The sequence below is a fragment of the Gnatocerus cornutus genome, chromosome 6 (genome assembly GCF_029298725.1).
Source record: "Gnatocerus cornutus isolate USDA-ARS CGAHR chromosome 6, icGnaCorn1.1, whole genome shotgun sequence".
NCBI lineage: Eukaryota > Metazoa > Arthropoda > Insecta > Coleoptera > Tenebrionidae > Gnatocerus > Gnatocerus cornutus.
The window spans coordinates 18,971,868-18,995,924 of NC_142238.1; the positions used below are offsets into that span (position 1 = coordinate 18,971,868).

Sequence of the window (24,057 nt, forward strand, 5' to 3'; positions counted from 1 at the left end):
GCTGAAATGTCAATCGACGAACAAATAACTCTTTTTTTGTAAGTTAGGGACTTTTGAAAGTAAAAATGTGCGCCAGCAGTGTCCAGGGACGAAGCGGGATTTTTTTAAGCTCGTAAGCTCTTAAGAGCCAGAAAGAAAGACGTAAAACTAATTCGAGCAGTAGCGACGAAATATTTTGATTTTCGGAATGCGAAATTCTTAAAAGACAAACTGTAGATTCAGAAAATGGGGACTAAAATGCTCTCAGATCCGCAAAAATCTAACTGACTAACTGAATTTAAGATGGTTTAATTTGATCTAACAGATACAGATAATATGATAATAAATGATAATATGAGTAAATTATTTATTAAGTTTGTAAGTAAATCTAACATAATTTTCTTCTCGTTTTGGGTATTTTTTTTAGAATTCTCGATTTTATGCAAGAAAAACGTCAATTTTTTGTGTTTATTTTAACACTCTGTTACTATGGTAATAAAAATATGAAGTTTTTGGGAGCTTTAACGACTAGTCTGCAAAAGCTACTGCTATATTTTTGTATTTAAACTAAAATTTTGTAATTTAACACACGCAAGAATGGCTCGTTCTGAACATTTATAATTTTCACTTTCTAAAATTCTACAATTTGACCCAGTGAATACCAAACTCTAATGGCACGAAGCCTTTTTCTGTTCTTCTCAAATATTGTAATTAAACCTGCCAACATTATAATAATTCTCAAGCTCAAAACCACACAAAAACCGCCGAATATATCGCCAATATTGCGCGATAAATTACGAAAATGATTAAAAAAATCCATTTCCTAAGTCACAGGCCCAATAAATCCACGTCTCTTATTGTTAAATTCGGACGCCAATATTTCCCTGTCGCCTGCAAGTTTTTGCCCACAAATTATACTAACAAATTCAAATTTATGATTCCACCTTCTCACCTTACACAAATCCCGAAATGTTTAGACAAAAGCAAATTTTACCATCTCCATTGGCTATAAATCCAGCGTGATCTTCACATAAACGACTGTCCGTTAAGGCCCACTTATAAATCACGTATTTTTCGTTTTAATATGTGGGGTTAAGTCTAGAATATAATATTTCACTATGGCTGTTGGCACATGTATATAGCCGTACAAGAAACATAAATTTCACACCTACGTACAAGCACGTTTTTAAATATTTTATAAATGCATCTGTAAGTGTTAAAATCCCGTGTATTTAGGCACCGGAATAAATTTCCAATGTACCTTCTCAATTAATTAAACGTCATGGGCGCATTTTTGGGTTAAAATGGTATCGTTGCGCCGTCCGACGGAAAGTATAAATACCTCCAGCTCGTGCTATTAAAAATAATGAAATGCATTTTTCGAGAAACGAGTATTTTGAAGGAACAGGTGGTGGTATTTTTAGAAATAAATTAGCGACGAAAAAAACTGCCATAAATATTGATAAGGATCAAAAGTGACTTTACCAAATTTCGCAATTTGACCCACCGTGAAAGTCACTTGACCCAAAAAAAGACATTGTAGTCATAATTTCCGATAAGATTTATGACCGGCGTACTAAACCTTTTTCTGGAGCTGTAAAATCCATTAAGTTAATTGAGCTATTCGTGTTAATCAATCGCATTTAATTAGAATAATAGCTGGTTCTCAATCAAGATTTTTGGTTTTATGACCGGAAAAATGCCTCGAAGTGTCAGTTTTATTTTACGTTTTGCTAAACAATCCCTCGCTGAATGAATTAATTTTATAGGATTTTTACTTGTTTATGTTAACCGCCTTGGTCGTAACTCACACCTTAGAGCCTCGGTGGGCTCCAAAAATTTCTTTCTCGTCATAAACAACACAAGACTCAATTTTTTGCGTGTCTGGAGCCTCCCAAGAGATTGATACGTTATCAGTGTGAATGTAATCAAATTCAATTAATTACTTGTTGTGTGAAAGCTTATTTATCCCGGTGACCTGCAAGTTATCTGAGTTCCTCACTTTGGTTAAAAATTAAACATTCTTTGGAAATATCCAAACATTTATTTATTCATTTGTTGTGTATTCAAATTAATAACTGCCGTTACCGCGGAACGCCAAGTATTCTTCAGCATAAAACAAAGTAATTCTGTAATGAATGAGCTGTCACGACTGAAATTGCACCGTTTCAATCTTACATTCATATTTTCTGTCAATTAAATTCGATCGGAAAATAGAAAAGCGCTTCCGCTTAATTAAACCACGAGCAATTACAATCAAGCTGGGCTACTTTTCCCGGAGTTTTTTGCTCAAATTTTCGCCGCAGAGTGTGAGTTTTGTTTTAATTACAAAGACATATTGCAACGTTTCGCAAAGTTTGTACTAAATAAATCAGGGCATAAATCAGGTCTGGTAATGAAATACCTATATGACATAGCTGAGGCGCGATAAGTTATAAGGAAGTTAGTGAATATGCTCGTGTATAGCGTGGAACTTCTCGCCTGTACTTGCTCAAGCTAGAAACTTGAAGCCTCGCCATAATTGCACGCTATAAATACGTATCAGATATGAGCAATTAGAAACTAGAAACATGTTGGTAGCACTGTGGATGTACAGCGCAGGAGGGCTTGCTTTAATGGGGCGAAAATTGGAGACGAAACATGAAGGTGGATATGAAAAATATTTTCTAGCGGAGAACTGTTCGTTACATTTCCGTGCTTTTAAAACTGACATCGTCACGGTATTTTAAAAGACTGATAAGCATAATAAGTAAACAATTTCACTATGTAAGTGTTTAATTTATAGTGGGTATATAAATAAAGTACTGGAAAAATTGAAATAAATGTATTCTAAAGAGATGATAAAGAAAATAGAAAACTAAGTTGTAAACAAATCATAATTTGACCAAATTCGCGTTAGAATTGGCCAAATAAAAATTTCTAAAATTTGTTTTTTCTGTTCTAAAATTTTGAAATTTCGTACAGTTAAAAACCAAGTATACAATCCTAAAGCTATTTCAGCACATTGGCATTACAACTACTCGACTTACAGTTTGCAGTACAAAATTTTGAAAAATTTCAGCTCATACTAAAAATAAAATTTTCTAAAATTTGTATCTGCTGATTTAAAATTTTGTAGTTTAGGACAATTAAAAAACTAATCAAAAGTAGTAACCTCCAAAAATTTAGTGACATTTTCTTTAGAATTGTCAGAATTACAAAGGTTTCATTTCAAAATGTTTGAAAATTTATGGGTTATAACTGAAATAAAAATTTCTAAAATATGTATCGTTAGTTGTAAAATTCGATAATTTGAGGCAGTTAAAAGCACGTCTAACATTGTAACGTTCCTAAATTTCATCACATTCCCTTTAAAATTAGCCAACTTACACCTCATTTAATCCAAAATCTTGAATATTTTCAAATCAATCCAAAAATAAAAATTTCTAAAATTTGTAGGTATCTATTAGGTATTTGAAAATTTTGTACGTTAGCACAGATAAAAAACATGGCAAAAATACTGTCCTCCCCAAATTTTGTTACGTTCGAATTAAAATTGATCGAATTCTAAATAAAATGGAAAAAAATTGCGGATCATTGCGGAAATAAAAATTTTTAAAATTTGTATTTTCTGTACTAAAATTTTGCAACACAGTTAAAAAGTAAATCAAAGATAGTAATTTTGTTACATTGGCGTCAAAACTGGCCGAATTACAGATCTCTATAAAAAATACTGAAAATTTGCGGATCATTCCGGAAATAAAAATTTCTAAAAATTGTTTTTTCTGTTGTAAAATTTTATAATTTGATACAGTTAAAAACCAGATCAAAGGTAGTAACTACCCCAAATTTTGTTACATTAAAATTGTCCGAATAACGGTTTGCTATCCAAAATCATGAAAATATTCGACTCATTCAAAAATTTCTCAAATCTAATCTTTTGTTCAATTTGGGACAGTTAAAAAGCTGGTCTAGAATATAACCTTCCGCAAGTTTCATTCCTTTCGCGTTAGAACTGACTAAATTACAGGTTTCAATAAAAAAAATTAAAAATTTATGCATGATTTTTTAATATTTATTTTTTGTTCTAAAATTTTGTAATTTGAAACAGTTAAACAACAGGTTAAAATTAGTAGCCTCTCAAATTTTGTCACATTTGCATTAGAATTAGCCGAATTACAGGTTTCAATTGAAAAAGTTGAAAATTTATATTTCATAACCAAAATAAAAACTTTTTGTAATTTTGTAATTTGGCACACTTAAAAAGCAGGTCTATGGTAGTAACCTCAACTAATTTCAGCAGATTCGTCTTAGAATTAAACGACTTATAACTTGCAATCCAAACTCTTGATAACTTTCTGTTCATTCCAAAAGTAAAAATTGTTAAAGCTTGTATCTTCCGTTCTAAAATTTTACAATTTGGTACAGATAAAAAACGGGTCAAGATTAGTAGGTAACTTCCCCAAATTTCGTCACATTCTGGTTAAAATCGGCCAAATTTTAAGTTTCAATAAAAAATGTTAAAAATTTGCAGGTCATTCCCGAAACAAAAATTTCTAAAATTTGTATATTTTGTTATAAAATTTTGTAATTTAGTGTAGTTAAAAAGAAGGTCAAAAATAGCCCGAAATGTCATTCCATTTGCGTTAGAACTAGCCGAATCACATGTTGCAATAAAAATGCTGACAATTTGCGGGTCATGCCCAAAATAAAAATTTCTAAATTTTCTCTTTTGTTCTAAAATTTTGTAATTTGGAACAGTTAAACAACAGATCAAGAAGAGTAAGCTTCCGAGTGAATTGAATTTTTCGGCGTGAATCTCAGAATTAAAAACTGTATTTTTCCAATCGGCAATTAGTCACTTTGCACCAGCACCCCAAGTGGATAAATCCAAAGAATTGTAGGTGATCGTATTTATAAAGCATGGCATATAAAACACATCGTTTGCCGCTGCAATAACAGCTCTAGTCCGGTCGGATGCCGGGGCCGTAAATTTCCCGCCCTCGGTCTCTACACATATGGGCCCTCACGTGGCCCTCAATTAGACTATTTGCTTTACATTCATTACGATGGCTACGAGGATTTTACTAACTGCCGAATTTATTGCGAGATTTGTCGCGGAATATTTATCTAAGTGAGAAATATCGACGATATATTGGAGGTTTATTGGAGTGATTTAACGCTTATCTCTTTTAGATTCACCTGGAAGTTGTAAAAAAATTTGAACCACCCTTAGAATCGCCCTTTTGCGCCGGCGCCGTTAAACCCAAGCCACCATTACCTTGAACCTGGTATCCTCTCGCTCTTTTGGTCCAAATTCCACGTTACGTAACCACCACAAAAGAACCTTAACTCAAAAGTTGAGCGAACGCACATAACGATCCGTTCACATTCACAATCAACTATGAACTGAGTCATAACATTCTGATCAACACGCTATCAACATTTAAATATAGGGAAATGAGTAGCTTAGCGAACTATCGGCTAGGAAAGCAACGCTCGTTTCTGCTCGAAAAAATTCTTTTTCCACGTATTTTTTCGTCCTTGTCTGAAGCAAGGATTGTTTAGCGACGGTTGGAACGGACTCGGATTAGAACCGCCCAAATTAAAAGCGGAGCCTCCGAACAAAGAATTAGAGAAATCGATCGGAAATTTCACGAAAAAATTTCACACGCGAAATTAAATCAAACAGGGAGAAGTGCATTTCTAACGTTCCGGCAGATAATAATGACGCTTATTTGTACGGTGCACATTGCAAACACAACAAACTAAATTCTTTGTCTATTTTCACAAAAAGACGAAAACAAACATGAATTCTACTCAGATTATGAGTAGTCTGCAACGAAAGTGGCTTAGCTCGAACAAAGTAGTAATCCGGCCTAATAGCCTAACAAGCGCAATTAAATTAATTGCGATTAAAACATCTACATTAATCTCGGGAAATTAAGCGATAAACATTTATTGTTGGAGATATTTTACGATTTCGAAATAGTTGAAAAGTTTTTTTTTACTGTTACAGATTTCCTTCTGGAGAAATAAACAACGCGGCGGATATGTGTGGTATTATAAATTGAATAAATCACCATAATCCAGTTCAAGTTTATTGTTCAATGTTGTATAAGCTATTTTGTAAGAAAACGTGGAGAATTTGAGCTAGTGTCAACAGTTTTGGGCTTCAGGATACGATTGCTATTTTTTAGTTGGATGTCTGAAATTTAAAATACAATAATTGACCATCTGTTGGCTTAATTCCAAAGATTGAATCATAAAAATAAAAATAAAACACGAATATGAATGTTGTCTGCGTTGGATAAAAATTAGCTTCGAACTTAAAAATATATCGAAAATTTTCACAATAAAAATCTCGTTTAATTTAAATTTTAGTCAAAGATAAGAAAAAACTGTAAATTTCTACACTTTTAGATTACAACTAGCAGAATTAGGGATTTTCTGATAATTTTTACAAAACTTTTCGTGCCATTTTTAAGAAAAAAAATTCTAAAATTTGCCTCGTATGCTCTAAAATTTTCTGCTTTTGTACACTTATTGAGCAGATCAAGAATTGTAACCTCTCCAAAATTCATCGCATTAAAATTAAAACTAACAAAATTACAGGGTTTATTTAAAAAATATATACATATTTTCAGGTTACTTTAAAAAAAAAATCTAAAACCTGTTCTCTATGTGCTAAAATTTTGTAATTTGCTACAATTGATAAACAACCTCAAACTTGTTTCCTCTCCAAATTTTATGGCTTTCGTGTTAAAACTAATAAATTTAGAACTTTTTAAAAGATTTTGGTTTATCCTTGAATAAAAATTTCAAAAATTCTCTCTTGGACATAAAATTTTGTAATTTGGGACAGTTAATTAGCAGATTAAAAAATGCACTCTCTACACATCATGTAAGCGTTACAACAAAATTATCAAAAAAATCCAAAATTTCTTCAACTCGATTGAAAATTTATTGATTCTATGTCGAAACCGGTAAACCAGCAGAGAAGTTATTTCTAAAATTTGTATTTCTGTTCTAAAATTTTGTTATTTGAGACAGTTAATAATACAATAATAAATAACCTGTCTAAATTTCCATCACATTTGACTTACAGCTTGCAATCCAAAATTTTGAAAATCTTCAGATCAATCTAAAAATAAAAATTTCTAAAATTTTTATCTTTTGTTTAAAAATTTTGTAATTTGAGGTGGTTAAAAAGCACGTTTTGAATAGTAACCAACCCAAATTTCATCACATTCGCGTTAGAATTGTCCGAATTAAAGGTTTCAATATAAAATGCTAAAAATTTATGGGTCATAACCGAAATAATTTTTTTTAAATGTGTGTCTCCTGTTCTCAAATTTTATAATTTAACACTTAAAAAGCAGCCCTAGAATAGTAATCTTCCCATTTTTTTTCACACTCGCGTTAGAACTAGCCGACTTACAACATGCAGTCTCAAATGTCGAAAATTTTCGGTTCACTTCAAAAATAAAAATTTTTAAAATTTGTTCTAAAATTTTGTAATAGGTAAAAAGCATAACAAATAAAAAACGTATCTAAAATAGTAACTTTCCCAAATTTGATCGCTTTAGAACTGGCCGAATTAGAGGTTCCAATGAAAAATGTTGAAAATTTGCGAATCATTCTCAAACTAATTTTTTTTTATTTGTATTTTTTGTTCTAAAATTTTGTAATTTGAGTACAGTAAACAAGGAGATACAAAATAATGTGACCTCTCTAAATTTCGGCACATTACAGATTACAGAAAATTTGAGGCTCATTGTCGAAATAACAATTTCTAAAAAGAATCTCTTTAGACATTAAATCCTTTATTTTGGTAGTGAAAAATTACCGACAAAAATCCAAAATTTGTAAAACTCGATCGAAAATTTTGCAGTTTTATGTGAAAATCGGTAAATTAGCAGACATCGAGATAAACAAAGAATGAACTTTTGACCAAAAAAAACCGTTTTTTGACTGTTCCTGCAGACGCCTCCTGGCCCACACTTTTAGCTTCAACATGAGAAGAAGTTTTCGTTGACACATGCACCCAAACAGACCTAATATGTAAATCCCATTATTCTTCCTAGCTCCACCTAATTTATTATGTATGCACCCAATTATATCCATTGTGCAACAATTTCCTCCTCAACCAGAGCCGTCACATCACTTTTAACACCTGACTCGAACATACGTACACTTAACCACCGTTGCGAGATCTTCGATACGAATTTTTAACATCTACAATCGTACTAAAACGCAGCAACACAACTAGACACCTCATTATATCTAATCTAACACATATTTCCGATAGCAACGAGCCACTGACCTGAAAGCATCTTCAAAACTGAATCGTAAATTACAGTCGACCTCCGAAACTATTGTAGGGGATGCTGTAAAAAGTGCCCTTGACGCGAAAAAAAAGCGCCGTGCTGAGCTAACGGTATGTGCAATAAATGGAACAAATAGATACGACCTTCGTCAAAAATTATAGCACGTCCTTAAAAAATTCGGGCCAATTTAGCTAAGGAAGAAGAAGAAGATGCGTGGCTGGGCTGTATTTAGTCGGAGAAACAGGTGGAAAGCCATCAAGAAATCAGTGAAACATCTAGATCTCATAAAGCCCGCGGTGTTGAAGTAATAGCGCATTTACCCCTCGTAAAATCTCCTAGAAGTGTGTAATACAGCAGACGTCACATAAAGTTAACCGTACGACTCGACGAAGACGTCTTGAGCGTTTTTCCACGCGGGAGAAGGAAAGAGCGCATCATAAGCGTCAAACCGTGGTGTCATAAAGTTGAAGCCAAAAAGCTGTGGAAGATACTGTCTGAAATGATCTACGACGTGCGCATTAGGATAGGTGGTGTCCTGGAGAGATAAGGAACTCCTAATTACTCGTCCAAGGGAGGTCTATTCTTGCGTCGAAAGAGTTCTGATAATGCAATTGTCCCGCAAGTAAGGGAATTGGCTCGTAATAGAGTGTTTACCAGCGCGCAGTGGGTCGTAATTTCAACTCATTTGTGTAGAAACGGTCGCGTTATTATAACGGTTATGGTTATTGGCCACCTGTTTAGTGACTTCTGATGAACGGACGTTTCGTATCGAGTGCAAAGGGGATTCAAGGGGATGGACACCTTAACGGATTTCCTGGCGGGCCATTGAATTAGGGACCACCGCCCTCCAAATCGACTGCTCTAATTTCAACCCTTTTAATGAAAAATTCCGCGATGGCGTGTCGTGATCTTTGTGCTCGAGAATCGCGCCTTTGTCTTGTTAATCCGTGTAAATACAATTGTGGAGGATGATTTATGGGCGGCTCTCATTCAATTTTAATTATGCCACTGACTCCTCAACTTGTAGGTCAAAAATCAAAAATTCCGGAAACTTAAAGTCAACAAACTAAAACACCCCCAATCATCACCGTGCCACTGCTTAGTAGCACTCCTCCGCCAATGTAAATAAACCTCGATAAGAATTTCAAATCGTACCTAGTAAATAACCCTGAAAAAACTTGTTCACCTCTGAAATAGAAAACACGCGAGATTTATTGTTGTGAGTTTAAGACTGAAACTAGAAATCGGAAATAGCGATGCTATTTGTGGCGATTTGTTTTCTCAGGGTTGTCCTCGACAAATTACTCCTCTATCCAAATTAAATTATTGTAGAAACCGGGAAGGACGAACGTGAGATTTATCAGATCGCCTTTAAATAAATACATATAAATAATCGGGCGCGGTGCACAAAAAGATTTCAAATTTACGGTAATTGCGGTAATTACAATTAATAGATGAGGAGATATCAGATTTCAGTAGACATGCTAATTTATTGAAATTTTTATTGTTAAATTACTCCGGTGCAGCAAATTCCCGTCGGCTTACAATTAATTATAGAGCGTTTTACATGATAATTAATTTTGAAATATTAATCATTAAAATACGCGCTGCACATAAGAAACGTTGAAAAGTGAAGCGAATAAATTACTTCATTTTTACTTCAATCAGACCCAATTCCATATCTGCAGTTTTGGCGCTAAGTGCAAACATGTTGTGCTAAATTACCAGTTTTTGCGATTATTAATTTGATTAATTTATGAGCGGCGTGGTAATTTATGCTCGTCATATTTTTGAGTAATTTATCTTCGACTATAATCATGATAAATGGTAACTTATTTATGATAGGCAAACGGTGAATTTTTGTGTATTTTTGTAATTTTGAAATTTGCGTCAAGAGCGAAGGAGAATTTTTTTTCGGTTTTTAAAAGTTTGTCCGGTTATTAAACCTCGTGTATCAGATGTGGTAAGATTTATGCAGTTCTCGATGTAAGTAGGCTATAATTTAAGATTGACCTCAGCTTAACATTTGCTTTATGGAGAAAAAAGAGTGGTCCGAAAGAAGATTATACGATTGGTGGTATCAGATCTAAAATTACTTGTATAATAACTAAATTTCCATTGTAAAGCGGGCACAACCTGTATCTCAATTTGCAAAACAAGACGAGTAGAAATTAAATACAGGTTTGTTCAATAATTTCAATGCATTTATAACGAGAAAATGAAGCCATTCATGCAGATAGCGGCGTAGTCCGCGAAGCCGGCAAATTTATGGCCCATATTATAATTACAGGGAAAGGCGGTTGGCGCGGAGCCGTGTACGTCGAGCTTTAAAAATCCGCGCGGAAAACTTCGCGACAACTTTCCTGCAACGGAAGTAATAAACAGGCACTGACCTTTGGGATCCGGAGCCTACGAGGACCCGGAAGTGGTCCGGAAGCGGCAGTCCATCGGTCACTAAGAAACGTGTGCAGAACGTGCAACTCGCGTGACTTTAAGATTCAGGTGTGTACATATGATATCATTGATACCGCGGACAGACTTGTCCGATTGCTTTACGTGAGTTAAGTGTTAGAGAATGCTTTACGGCCGCACGCCGCGCTCCGCCCGCCGGGGGGCGGGGGAGTGACAACACTTTATGGGCGGACCGCCAACAACCGTCTCGCTTTATTACCGCCGCCACCGCTTAAGCTAGAAGAAGACGGACAACGCAGGGGACGCAAGATAATGGTTGACGCTCCCCGCTAACCATGCTTTATGTACGTCTCTCTCGTTCTCAGCGGATTTATGGGTTCACGTTCTCGCTCCGTGACGTAATAGCGACACGTGACTACGACACGACCAATCGCTACTTTCGGCGCCAACTCGAATGCGACATCGATTCTTGCGAAATACATGTCTCTGATGAGGTGCATTTTAACACTTCATTACGCGTTTTAAGGAGTTATTGCCCATTAGCACTTTTTGGTTCAAGGGTATGGAAATGTATGAAAACAACACGCACGAGATGGAGCGTGATTGGGGATCTAAGCTGAACGCCCGGGGGCGGCGGAAGGGGGCCGGAATCGATTAATGGGATTGCTAAGCGGACACCGAAAAACGAACTACAACTACACGATTTCCCCCAAAAATTACACCACAATTATTTCATAATTATCCAGCCACACCGCGATCTGATATCAAACTTTACTATAAATATGCACTAATAGATATACTACTCGATAACATAATTTATATTGGCGCTAATAAATACTTAGACCGTATTATTTTGAAAAACTAATGAACACATTTACATGTTTGCTCTGCCCCAATTCCATGTGAGAAACGGAACTATAAAGAGCAGAAATGTGGAGAAAAACAACCAGTTTTGACGTTCCATTCGACGGAAATGATAAATTTGTGCATTATAAAAATTTGTTGGTGAAAAAATCCCAAATTTTGCGAATAAATTAAAAAAATCCCTTTAATTTGAAACGCTTGAGTTGTACTCGCATGTACGAACTACTGCCTAATTAATTATGTTGTGTGCGAGACAGAATTAATTTATTGCCATCTACAAAAATGAGAATTTCATGTCAAAACAAGAAAAAAATTAAGTCGTATTTGTTAAGACCACAAAATAATGGGCAGGAAATTTTATGCATAAATTTAATTACAAGACAAGACTTATTAAAATCACAACTGCATACCAAATAATTAAGAGCATGTAATTTAATCAGGTCATTAAGTAAATGTAATTTAATTGTTATTTGTAATTTATGGGTGTCTGAAATGATCAGTTTATTTTACGTTCCATCAAATTTAATTCAATTAAAAGTGTTTTTGTTTGGATTTGTCGGATACTGAATTATTCAGTACAACGTTTTTCCTAATTTAGGGCAATTTATCAATTAGCAATAATTCTTTCTGATTAATTAAGGACCTGCCAATCCTGGCTACTGAACTAGTCGTAGCCCAACAACCTAAAATTCAACCTTGAAAAATTATTCAACTTTTACATGTGTAAGAACAGTTATCTAAATGTAGTCCCTGCATAATAAAACTACAAAACCAGATAAGAACAAAGCCAAGCAAGTTTTATTATCTCTCACCCAATGGTACTGTATTAAATAAGTCATAAAAGAAACTGGTTGGACGTATGTACCTATCTTTGCATATTTATATTTTTTATAGCTTCTTTAGCATATTATCTCATTTGTATCAGTTTTATATAATCGTCCGTTATTCAATTACTATTATTCCTCCCACAAATTACAATTGGTAATTGTAATCAGCAGATAATACATCATTAGTGTAATAATACCAGTATGTCTTGCAAACGTTTCGAAGAAATCACTCCTGCTCGAGTTAATTACATGTTAATTAACTAATTAACGAAATAACACCAACACAATTGATATGATTATAAGCGATTACCAATAACTCCTCGAGACAAGTACGATATATAATTTGCATAATCGTATCGCCCAGCATCCATCTAGAACAAATAACCGCTTATTTACACATAATTGCAGGGAATGAACGCGAACATTTCATTATCACTAAACATTCTTCGGCGATAACCATCTACGTGTAAGTTATTATTTCATTGTCAATACGCCGCATCGGGAAGACGCCAATCATGTCCGTCGTAAATCGTCAAAGTCAGAGTCGCGATAATAAATAATAATAAAAAAATACAACAAGGAAAAATAAATAAAGTAAAAATAGCGATAAATCCCGGTGAAGCTCCAACGAAGCATGAATGAAAACCACAATCATTAATTCCGACAAAAAGTAGTGCAATATTTTTTTGGTCGCTTTGCCTTTGAGCTCTGATATCTCAATACTGGTAGATAAATGTGTGTTGGGTGCATCGCATGTTCGCACTTTCTGGTCGAGGAGTTATGGGAACAGTGGCGGCGCTACGAGGGCTGGATTTTACGGAGGTTTTTTAAACAAATTTTCAAATTTTTCGTTTTCTAGGGGAAAAATTGTAATTTAGCACACCCAATAAGCGTTAGGAAAATAGTAAGACAACAAAATTTCATTGTTACACCGTTTTAAACTAAACGAGTCATAGAATTAAAAAAAATGGTAATTTGAGGTCCCATAGAATAAATTTGTAATTTGGCACTCTTAATAAGTGAAGTAGTAAGACGTCAAAATTTCATTAATTTATCGTTCAAACTAAGAGAGTTATGGAATTTACCAAAAAAATGGTAATTTACGTTCGACTTCAAAATAAAAATTCTCAAATTTCTCTTTCTCTTAAAAAAATTTGTAATTTGGCACTCTCGATAAGCGTAACGAAAGTAATAAGATCTAAAAATGTCATTGTTCAATCGGTTAAACTAAGTCATCAAATTTTAGAAAAAAATTGGTAACTTGAATTCAACTTCAAAATAAAAAATTCATAAATGTTTCTCTTTCACATAGAAAAAATGTGTAATTTTGCATTCTTGATAAGCATAACGAAAGTAGTAAGATCTGAAAATTTTATTGTTATGTAGTTAAAACTAAAAGAGTTATGGAATTAAAAAAAAAACGTAATTTAAGTTCGACTACAAAATAAAAAATTCAAACATTTTTTTCTTTCACATAGGAGAAGCACTCTTAATAATCATAAGAAAAGTAGTAAGATCTAAACATTTGGTTGTTATATCGGTTAAACTAAGAGAGACATCGAATTTTAGAAAAAAATTGGTAACTTGAGTTTGAGTTCAAAATAGAAAAATCAGAATTTTCTTTCTCGTAGGAAAACTTTGTAACTTGGCACTTTTAATAAGCGTAACGACAGTAGTAAGACCACAAATTTTCATTTTTATATCGATTAAACTAGGAGAGTTACAGAATTTTTATTAAAATTAGTAATTTGAGTTCCACTTCAAAATAAAAAGTTGAAAAATTTTTCTTTTTACATATAAAAAAATTGTAATCTTGCATTCTTGAGAAGCATAACGAAAGTAGTAAGATCTGAAAATTTCATTGTTACATCGTTAAAACTAAGAGAGTTATAAAATTTTAGTACAAAATTGGTAATTTGAGTTAGACTTCAAAATAATTTTTCTCTTAAAAAATTTTGTAATTTGGCACTCTCGATAAGCGTAACGAAAGTAGTAAGATCTAAAAATGTCATTGTTATATCAGATAAAGTAAGAAAGTCATCAAATTTTAGAAAAAAATTGGTAATTTGGGTTCGACTTTAAAATAAAAAATTCAAAAATAATTCTCTTTCACATAGAAAAAAAAATGTATAATTTTGCACTTTTGATAAGCATAACGAAAGTAGTAAGATCTGAAAATTTCATTGTTATCGTTAAAACTAAGAGAGTTATGGAATTTTAGAAAAAAAATGGTAATTAAGTTCGACTACAAAATAAAAAATGCAAACATTTTTTTATTTACACAGGAGAAGCACTCTAATAAGCGTAAGGAAAGTAGTAAGTAGTTAATAAGTTTTCATTCTTATAGGAGAAATTTTTAATTTGACACTCAATAAGCCCAAGGAAAGTAGTAAGATCTAAAAATTAGATTTATATTGGTTAAACTAAGACAGTCATCAAATTTTAGGAAAAAATTGGTAACTTGAGTTTGACTTCTAAATAAAAAATTCAGAAATTTTTATTTCTAAGAGGAAAACTTTTTAACTTGGCACTCTTAATAAGCGTAATGACAGTAGTAAGACCACAGATTTTCATTTTCATATCGATTAGACTAGGAAAGTTATAAAATTTTAGATAAAAATTGGTAATTTGAGTTCCACTTCAAAATAAAAAATTTAATTTTTTTTTCTTTTGCATAGAAAAAAATTGTAATTTTGCACTCTTGATATGCATAGCGAAAGTAGTAAGATCTGAAAATTTAATTGTTATATCGTTAAAATTAAGAGAGTTGTGAAATTTTAGAACAAAGTTGGTAATTTGAGTTCGACTTCAAAATAAAAAGTCCTCAAATTTCTCCCCCTCTCTCCCGTAGGAAAGATTTGTAATGTAGCACTCTTAATAAACGTAACGATAGTAGTTAGAACTCAAAATATCTTTGTTACATCGTTAAAACTAAGAGTTATAGAATTATAGAAAAAAAATGTTAATTTCAGGTCGACTTTAATTTAAATATTCTCAAATGTTTCTTTCTCGTAATTTGGCAACCTTGATAAGTGTAACAAAAGAAGTAACCTCAAAATTTCATTGTTGTATTATAAAAACTAAGAGAGTTATGGAATTTTAAATAAAAATTGGTAATTTAAATTTCTTAAATTTTGCTTGCTCGAGGGAAAAATGTGGAATTGATAACCGTAGCGAAAGTAGTAAAACCTCCAAATGATTGACAGCGCAGTTCAAAAAAGGAGTGAAGTGCTCACAAGCGAATAAATAATTTATTTTTTTTGTATTTGCTAGATAGAATTTTCACGTTCGTTTTGCCTTTGAAAGCGCGAATTGCGATTTTTATCTTTTTCCGAATTCCTCCTCAAATTGGAAATCGATAATATCGATGTAAATAAAAATATCTCCGTACGTTTAATATAAGCAGCATTCAGATCTAATCATCCCATCGCAATTAATTTTTCCGTCGTCCGTACCATAACTCTCTCGCTTAATTTTACGATCATCACCTTTATAGGAAGTCACAAATCATGTCTACCTCCAGCGCTTTCGAATTATTTTGCATATACCACCGGTCCAAAGTTATCGATTATTTCGAAGGGTAGCGCCACCCCTTCTTCACCGCGATCTAATTCCAATTAAAAATTCCCTAAAAGCCTCGTTCGTCCCACTTTCAGGAGAGTTCATTCGTCGTGCAGTTAAGGCAGAGCACCCCGCTTGGATAAAGCGATATTTAACCGAAACACATAAAATCAAATCACTCGTCTTTACGGCACCATAACAGCCCTCTTCTGTAACCTAAGATTTCAACCTCGGAAGCTCGCGTGCGCCTCTAGTTTATGAAGTACTAAACTCGATTCCCGAGATCGTCGAGAGTGCAATAGAGCTTTCGATGTTTTACTTTACCTAAACAAGGATGAGGATAGTTCCCACAGGCACGAAGCTCTCTGGTGAACAACAAGTGTGCCCTTAACATAACTGTTACTATAAACATAATTTCAGCGTGAACACTTTTATTTCATGGCGGATTCTTAACACGATTCGAATATTGACCGAAATTGAAATGTTAATGAAGAGGGGTTTTGACGAAACGACGCTGATACCGTAATGAATATTTGATGGATTTACGCGTTAACGAAAGACTTTATACAGGAGTCGGCGTATTTTTAATTTCCACATGATGGACGAGACTGGCTCGCATTCAATTTGTCATGTGAACCAACCTTAATGTATGTATAACTAGTGGTTTTGTATGTGCAGCGCACCACCTTTTACCACAGACGTATTCATCAATGTCGTGTCTTTGGCGATTGAGCCGTTTCTGTGCTTTTATTGACAAGTGTCAACGATCAAGTAATTAGTAGTCAATTAAATCTCTCTTCCGACGTCGTTTAAATGGAAGGTGGTTACAGGTGAAGTCGTATTATTGCCGAATAAGTTACAGAAGCCCGTTGGCATTCAGCACACTATTTAAATACCTAATGGTTCCCACCCAATGCTAACTACTTTTAAAGTTATTGCCACGACTGGAGTAGCCAACCACCGAAACAGTGGCGGCGCGGCGGGAGAAAAACCACCAGGCAACTCGTTACAAAGAGCGATAAAAATTATACAATTCTCGGTTCTAAAAATTCAATTTTTATTTTTACTCTAATTCGTTTTTATTATTGAATTAGAATTTTTTTACATGAAATGTGTTGTCTCGTCTCATCTTAGATCGATGGTCACTAGCACGTCTCGTTCTAAAATGAATCACTTTTGTCTCTAATTTCATAAATAACTTAAAGCGAATTTGATTCAAAATATTTAAAAAAATCTAGAATTCGTTCTTCTCGTCTGAAAAAAATTGTAATTTGGCACTTTTAATTAGTATAGTGTAAATAAAAGAATTATAAAATTTAAAAAAATATATATTATTTGGGAAATAAAATTCTCTTGTTTTTCATGTTTATGGATGGAAACATTTGTAATTTGGCAATCTTAATAAGGATAATAGAAGTAATAACGTCACCAAATATCATTGTAATATTGTAAAGAGAGTTACGGAATTAACAGGCAATTTGGTGTAATTTGAAATCGCTCTATGAAAAGAAAAACGTCAAATTTGTCTTTTTTGGGAAAAAAATTGTAATTTGACACACATAATAAGGATAACTAACGTAATAACATCCCCAAATTTTATTCTTGTAACTCTAAAAAGAAGATAGTTATGAAATATAACAAAAGATTTGGTATAATTTGAGAGCGCCTGAGATATAAAAAAATTCCCAAATCTTTCTTACCTGGGAAAAAATTGTAATTAGACACACTTAATAAAGGTAACAATTGTAGTAACACCTCCAAATTTCATTGTTATATCTTTCAAATAAAGCGAGTTATGAAATTTGACTGAAGATTGGGTATAATTTGGGAGCGTCTAAGAAATAAAAAAATTTCAATTTTCTCTTAATAGGGAACAAAAAATTGTAATTTGACACACTTAATAAGCGTAACGGTTATAGTAATATCCCCAAATTTTATTCTTAGATCTTTCAAACTAAGAGAGTTATGGAGTTTAACAGAAGATTTGGTGGAATTTGAGAGCGCTTGAGAAATAAAAAAATCCCAAATTTCTCTTTCTCAAATCAAAAAATTTGTAATTTGGCACACATATTAAGGGCAACTAATGTAGTAACATCTCCGAATTTCATTCTTGTTTCTTTAAAACTAAGAGAGTTATGGAATTTAACAGAAGATTTGAAATATTTGGAGAGCGCTCTAGAAATAAAAAATTCCCAAATTTCTCTTACTCGGGGAAAAAATAATGTAATTAAGTACACTTAATAAAGAAAACAATTGTAGTAACACCTCCAAATTTCATTGTTATATCTTTCAAATTAAGCGAGTTATGAAATGTAACTGAAGATTTGGTATAATTTGGGAGCGTCTGAGAAAAAAAAAATCAATTTTCTTTTACTTGGGGGAAAAATTTGTTATTTGACACACTTTAATAAGTGTAACGGTTATATTACGATATTAATATCCCAAAATTTTATTCTTGGATCTTTAAAACTAAGAGAGTTATGGAGTTTAACAGAAGATTTGGTATAATTTGAGAGCACCTGAGAAATAAAAAAATTTCTAATTCCTCCTTCTCGGATCAAAAATTTGTAATTTAACACACATATTAAAAGTAACTAATGTAGTAACATCCCCGAATTTCATTCTTGTATCTTTAAAACTAAGAGAGTTATAGAATTTAACAGAAGATTTGGTATATGTATTTTGAGAGCAACCTAGAAATAAAAAATTCTCAAATTTTTCTCTTACCAGGAAAAAAATTGTATTTTGCCACACTTAATAAAAGTAACCAATGTAGTAACATCCCCAAATTTCATTCTTCTATCTTTAAAGCTAAGAAAATTACGGACTTTAACATAAGATTTGGTATAAAGCGCCCTAGAAATAAAAAAATTTCAAATTTTTCGGAAAAAAATTGTAATTAAAATTGTAAACTTGTAAAATAGTAATTTGGCACACTTAATGAGAGTAACGAAAGTTGTAACACCCCCAAATTTCATTTTTGTATGTTTAAACCTAAGAAAGTTACGGAATTTAACACAAGATTTGGTATAATTAAAAAGCGGCCTATAAATACAAAAATTTCAAATTTCTCTTACTCGGGGAAAAAAATTGTAATTTGGCACACTTAATAAGGGTAACAAAAGTTGGAACACCACCAAATTTCATTCTTGGATCTTTAAAACTAAGTGAGTTATAGAATTTAACAGAAGACTTGGTATAATTTAAGAGCACCTGAGATATAAAAAATTCCCAAGTCTCTCTTATTCGGGGGAAAAATTTGTAATTTGGCACACTTAATAAACACAACCAATATAGTAATATCCCCAAATTTTATTTTGATATTTTTAAAACTAAAGGAGTTTATAGTATTTAAGAGGAAGTAATTTGAGAGCTAGAAGTTTAAAATCCTGAGAGAAAAAAATTTGTAATTTAGCACACTTAATAAATGTAACTAGGCAGTAATATTGTATCTTTAAAACTAAGAATTTGAAAATTCTAAAATTAGCACGACTTTATAATAATTTATGAAAATCTTTTAATAAATAATATTATAAATATAAATTTAATATAGTTTGGTCCATTTAAACTTTTTCCAGACTTTTACACCTCTGGATGTCTAGAAGACGTTCCATCCCAAAGGACATGCAACCACGGACTGATTGAGAGCCACTGACCTTATATGCCAATGCTGCCCCATCTCCTTCTTCGGGATTCAGAATTCGATCAGGACCTTACAGGCGGACTGAGTACAAGTGGTCCTGTTTCTTTAAATAAAAGCAGAACTAAAAATCTCCTTAGTAAATAACACAAGTCCACTCACTCACTACTCGCAGAGAATGAAACAATAAACTAATTCACTGATGAAGTTGAGAAAATTCTGAAAACGAAGCACAAAAAATGTTTGTAAAAACAAACTGCGATATGACTATGAACAATTAATTGATGGATTTGTTGTACTTGCATAACTGATAAAAAAACATTGAATAATCACATTACGTGATTGCTTTCGGTATTTGCTGCGTTCCAGTCGGGCGTGCCAGAGTTTTCACTTCGTCCTTTAAAGGTAAGTGTCTTTCATAGAGCCCTTCCAGCATTGTCGTGCAGCAGAGAACGTTTTAGAATAACAAAATCCCCATTTGATTGCTTTATTCCTCCTTTCTCCTTTCCATGTCCTTCGTGGCGATCACGTCTTCGATTCGAGAGTGCAGGTGATCCTTCCGTTGTCTTAAGCAATAAATCATTGTTAAATGCTAAACGACAAAAAGAAGACAAATCGATGTATGGAAGGAAGGAAGCAAGCAGGCTCGAATAAGAAAAAAACCCTCTCATAAATCCTTCTTTCTTTAGCGTGGGGCTCCAAAGTTGCACAAACTTGGGCTAAGTCCGAACATCGTTCACTTTGAATCATGGCTTCTTGGATGTCGTCTCCGTCGTGGCTGCGCATTAATATAAGCCCTAAATCGAAGGTGGTGCACGTGCATTTTTGAACGAATAATTAGCGACTCTTCGCACGTTGGAACGAGACTGAATTTATTATCACAATAATCATCTCAATTAAATCAGATTCACGAGACAGGAAAAATCCACGTCGTAAATTATACAACCTGCTCATTAAGTGTAGCCCATAAATCGCCCGGACAATATTAATATTAAATTGTCATTATAGTTGGTTGGGATTCTCTTTATCTCAAGCAACATCGAGTGAGTGGTCATGGTCTGCATGGGAACGAACAATATCATTAGCGATCACTGGGACGACTTCCTGGTTCTGACCAGTGCCCCATCAGTTCATAATGCACCCTCCTTGGGAGTCTCTTGGCGTTTTTCCGCACGTTTTAAATTAGCTCTTAAATTAAAGTCAAGTGGTGAATTGGGGGTTTGGCGCAGGAGCATTATTTCCAACACAAAGTGTACAGGGAGGCAGCAGCAAAGGAGCTCGCTTCGCGCAAGAGAGAGACTTCGGCATGACAGAGACGAATGGGTTTCATTTCACGCTGGGCCTCCCGCCCCGCTCCCGACAGCCCCGCATGATTTACCGGGCTACAATGTGGTAACCCATGATTTATCGCTGCCGAATGGCGGGCTCGCGAGTGCCGAGCTTCAAACCCCGGACTATGGCCGCTTTCCACTCTTCTACCACTATCCGACCGAATTACCATATTTATTTGGACGGTTATTTTTTAGAAAAAAACGAAAACATTCCTAACTCCGGCAACAGAGTTGTTCCAGGAACCGAGGAGCCGGCAGAAAGAGGAATCCGTCCGTCACTTGCCAATGAACTCTAATCCTCGAAACCGCCGACGCGGTATTTTGTATTTTAATAAAACGCTTTTGCAGGCCAATGCAAGAAAATATGAGCGAAAAAGGAGATGAATTGCTGCAGGCTGCAGCGCTCAAGATGGCACCAGCAGCAGCGGCCAGAAACGGCAAAAAAACCAATATCTCCTCGGTGGACAACGGAGGGAGGAGAGAAATACAACTCATATTACATTTCGCAGCTTTGTGGGGATTTATGATATATCGGGAATACGGTGTGTTATTGTGCGTTCTAGATCTGAATGACAAATGATTATTTATTACCACTGAAACCCGACAGTTTCTATCACTATTGTAAAAGAAAGAGCGATGAGGCTTTAGACCGGAGACGAAAGTGGAGGATTATAGTTTCGAGGGATTTTTATGCATAGATAATGGAGGATACTGGCCCCCGCGATGATTAATGGAAAAATAGGCATGTGATAATGGCTTTCAACATAAATCCTTATACGCAGATGTGTCAATAGCATTCCAGAGTGTGTGCTATAAATAAGGGCCACTCCGAGGATCACCCTTTTGAAGATAAGGGCGTTTGCATAAAGTGCATTCTTGCGGTTTCCTCCATTTTCTCTCGACGCTTTTATCAAAATGATTACATCAATCAAACGCCTTCAAGACAAGTTATTACCCGATTTTTCCCTCTGATATATTGAACGTCAGGAGCTGGAAAACAAAAGTTTTCATAAAGAAAAGTTACGCGCCTAGTTCTGATAACAAGAGCCGTAAATCACCGAGATTTACTCTTTATCAATACAGGTCATTGAAACGAGGGTCAAACATTCTTTCCCTCCTTAATGACCACCCAATTATCATTTCCTGGTAATTTATCTAAAAATCGATGGTCTGCACTTGTGTGTTTAATATCCCCACAATTAAATAAAATTTTAATCTTGATGAAGCTAACGAACGAGGATGAATGCCCGCGATAAGACGATCTAAAAGTTGAAATTTTGGTCTGGCCTCCGTGACAAGATCTTAACATGTCCACTGCAAGAATGAGTGAGTGTGGAGCAAAGAGGTTATCTGGATAGCACTTGTTCTGGTCCCGCCCAGGGGCCTCCTAGATTTACGAGGTCGGCCTATGATCCCATCACCTGCACACAACTCCACAATTAGAAATCGCTTCCATTTGATATAAAACTGGGAGCCTTTAAACAGCCCCAATAAAAAGCTAATTTAAAATGCGTCTCCCGCAGTAGCCTATTTTCCTCGAAGCTAGTCCAATTCTGTTCTACTGGAGATATTGCAGCAGGGCCGCGTATAAATTTCCCGCCAGACTTCATTTCGAGCTGGAGCGGACCCGTTTATCTTACACACAATAACTCACGAGCCGTCCGTTCTTTTTGTTTTTTCTTATTGTCTTCCTAGAGTTTGCTGTAAGAAACAGTGGAATGGAAATTGTAATCTCACTTTGAAATGAGTTATCGTCAACACGACGAATGAAGATATAAACATTTTCGAGAACAACGTGCATTCCAGACGGCATAAATAACACCCTTATCAAATGCAGTAATCTGATCCAGGGAAGTTTGATTATTCCCGAAGAGGGAAGAGACTGTCCACCATTTCTGGATGCACTCGAACAAAGAAACAAATTGATACAACTGTGGACAGTTCCGTGGAAAATCCACACTGCCGAACATGTTCATTTCAAATAAGCAATATACAAAAAAAGTTTAGATTTTCGTTCATTTCTTTCAGGATGAAAATTTTTGAAAATTTTCAAAGTGAAATTGTAAATAAAAATTATACCAAGAAAAAATGTGACTTTTTTATTATTATTTGTAGGAGCTGAATATTACCATTTTTATACTTAATGTTCATTTTTTCGAATTCTTCTCAGAGAATTTTTAGGCTTTGGAATCCTTAAAATTTCAACAAGGTACCTATTTCATTAAGAAATTTGTTTCGATTCGTTGGAGCTTTCGATTTGTTTGAAAGGTAGGTATAATTTTTTTTTTTTAATCTTTTCAGATTCTCCAGATTCCAAGGAGTTTTAAAATTCTCTCTATTCTTCGGAAAGTTCTGGATCTTGCTGTCATTTTTGCGATTTTTGGGACTCAAGATTAGGTACATATATAATAACATTTTTTTGATTTTGAAAATTTTCCATTGTATTTTCAAGATTTTCTATAATTATTTCTGTTTAAATTTTTTATCAAAAATCTCATGAATTATTTAAAACATCCCCCAGGTGCAATTTGTACTGGCGAAGTGAAAAGTCATTTCAAAAGGGGAATGCCTTTCTGATTATGAATCTGAAGCCCGCTTTGACCTATCAGGCTCGAATTTAGAGATATTCTTGAAACATTATTTTTTTACGTTCAAATGTACAAAAATTTACTTTCTTTACTTTTTCTTGAAAACTCGCATTGCTATGGGATTGCTCAACAGTGTTTTGGAAGAGCTAATTTAATAACGTTTCCAACGACCTATAAAACTCATCGCTAGGGTTAGTAGTTCATGATATTTTTGAAAAACTAATCTTATGTCCCCAAAACACGCTGTTTTAGTGATTTTCATAGTCAATTGTGCATAAAACTCGAGAAACTAGTCAACAAATTTTAGAAAAAAATTGTACTGGAAGAGTGGAATGGCCTCTTGATTGCGATTCTAAAGTCCGTTTTGATCCACCAGATCCGGATTCAGAAATATTCTTGAAAAATTAACTTTTCAGGTTCTACTGTTCAAAAATTAATTTTCTTCATTTCACTTTAGGTACATCAATTTTTTTTGAAACACATTGTTGACAACATTGAAATTTTGCTCTTTTGACGCCATGACAAATGCATTGCTATATTTTGTCG

General features: G+C 34.0%; 1 protein-coding gene across 1 annotated transcript in view; it reads right to left on the bottom strand.

The window, feature by feature from the left end:
- The window catches only part of LOC148173649 (homeotic protein antennapedia-like), a 109,432-nt gene extending 104,109 nt beyond the window's left edge, over positions 1-5,323 (bottom strand). The window contains exon 1 of the mRNA XM_088039404.1: positions 5,240-5,323. The gene's annotated coding sequence lies outside the window, so the exon portion shown is untranslated. The remainder of the gene's footprint in view (positions 1-5,239) is intronic.
- Positions 5,324-24,057: the final 18,734 nt, after the last annotated feature.